The sequence below is a fragment of the Ornithodoros turicata genome, chromosome 3, assembly GCF_037126465.1.
Source record: "Ornithodoros turicata isolate Travis chromosome 3, ASM3712646v1, whole genome shotgun sequence".
In the NCBI taxonomy this organism is placed as follows: Eukaryota; Metazoa; Arthropoda; class Arachnida; order Ixodida; family Argasidae; genus Ornithodoros; species Ornithodoros turicata.
In genome coordinates, this window is record NC_088203.1 from 28,071,923 (window position 1) to 28,073,994 (window position 2,072).

Genomic DNA, 2,072 nt, shown 5'->3' on the forward strand with positions numbered 1-2,072 from the left:
CCAAGACCTGCGAGCATATCTGTTCCACCACCAGGGCTGTTATCTTTTGACGTTCACCTCTTCCATGCGCAGTCCTTAAACTGAGCTCAACTGCTTCCAGTACTTCTGGACGTTTGTGTTGAACTCCGAATGCCGCAATGGAGACGTGCTCTGTGCGAACCACTGATCTCGATTGTAAAAGGCTGGATCGCGGATAGGGAGCGCGTGAAGAAACCGGCCGCCATCTTACTGTACCCACAACAGTCGCCGCAGCGATCATGGCAACTTCTTGCAATTACGGTCGTACCAACCGTACTGGCAAGGATACAGGGCCTAAATTTATACAGGTAAGTCACTCTTTATCGAGGAATAAATAGGCGTCCATTCTGTATATTTAGTGGACCATTATGAAGTGTTTTTTTGCCCAAAACGAGCACTGGATGCAGGTTGCTTGATCGCTCTTCCGCGTTCAATCGAGCACACTTGCATTTTACCCGGCGGCAAATACAGTTTGAGTGCATAATATGCTTGAAAGAACACGTTACACTACACAGGTAGTGCTGTCATTAATATATGTGCGAGCACTCGAGCGCTTTTTTGCATGCATTGCTAGCATGGTACACCGTGTTCTCTGCGGAAGCAAGTGCCACATTCATTTCTTTGAATTACCTTCGCGCACAAGTTCGGTATTACGTCATAATGAGACCACGATTGTCACCTTTTTTCATGTATTGGTATTGTTTTGTGCCTTGGTTTGATTTGTGACAAAGAATCCTACGTAACGGTGGTGTGGCGCGACTTCAATAATGCCTTTGTGTCTGAGCTGTATCGTCAGCTTGTTACGATAGTAATAATTTGTAGCGTGTCGCGCTATTTGTAGCAGTTTTTAAGGCAAAAGTGGTTTCTCAATACAGGTTTCGTCATGAGGGCTACCCAGTGAATAATCTGTGCAGTGTGATACGGCTGGGTGTACAGGTAAGTATCACGTTCCTCATCCACTGGTTTCTACTTTACAGGAAGGAACAACCTCAGTGCACGCACTGTGGTTAGCCTCTCTCAGTTTTGCATATTTCTTACATGTTCACCATCAGAAACACACCTTACACTTTAGGCTCCTTCACCCAGCAATATAATAATTAGAGATTATAATTCTTTTTAGAAGAGTTCCCCATATTCTTTTTAGAATAGTTTTTAATCTTTTTAATTTTTAGAAGATACAGGAATTGTAAACCATGTTTTAAACTGATGTTTTAACATTTGTCCAATGCATTTATTAAACAACATATTCATTTTTAACTGGTTACACCCAAACCAATGTTCTGATGTATTATTTCCTTTGTTGTCGATGCACCATAAAAATTGGAATAATCATCATCAATGCAGGTTACTTCACGGCTGCCTCGACATACTCAAGAAATGGGTGCAGAACCTGCGTAATGCCCACAAACTTTGACTACCACAGCACCTCCAGAAAGTAAAGGCATATGTGTCACATGGGATTTTTAAAGGCATTCACAGTATACATGGGTTGCACGTGACGTCACACCATAGCTTTCCTAGTGCTTTTTCCCTCTTTCTTTAGGGCCGGTGCAACCCATCTATATAATACCTTGTATGAACTGTTGTAGAGCCTCTACAGTACACTCTCAGAAATTAAAACTTGTCAGGGAACTGTGATAATTGTTTCAGTTAATAGGCATGTACATATACGCTATAAGAAGAAAATTATTTATTGAAAATGCACTTCTATGGCTACTCATGTTGTTTACATCTACTGTTGATCGCATTCATTTATCACATATTATATTCTTATATATTCTTATTATATTATCACATATTCGATCACATTAAATTTAAAATTTAGCATATATGAGAAAATATCAGGAGGGAAGTTGCTATTCATTGCTCATTCCAACCTAAAATTGAGTGCTACAAATTTAGAGAGCGTACCAGACCATTGTCATTCCTAAAATATATATTGCCATTGTAGCAAGGTCACAAAACAATAAATGTAGTCTTTTGCGACCTCCCTGCACGTCCATTGTATCCTGAAACGCATAAGTGCAAGAAATAAATCTTGAACTTGAATAAAC

At 40.1% G+C, this 2,072-nt stretch overlaps 1 long non-coding RNA gene across 1 annotated transcript; it reads left to right on the plus strand.

The window, feature by feature from the left end:
• Window positions 1-231: 231 nt before the first annotated feature.
• On the plus strand, window positions 232-1,477 carry LOC135390117 (uncharacterized). The gene is made up of 3 exons (XR_010421717.1): window positions 232-326; window positions 894-954; window positions 1,363-1,477. It is a non-coding gene; the product is annotated as an uncharacterized LOC135390117 (long non-coding RNA).
• The last annotated feature ends 595 nt before the right edge of the window (window positions 1,478-2,072 follow it).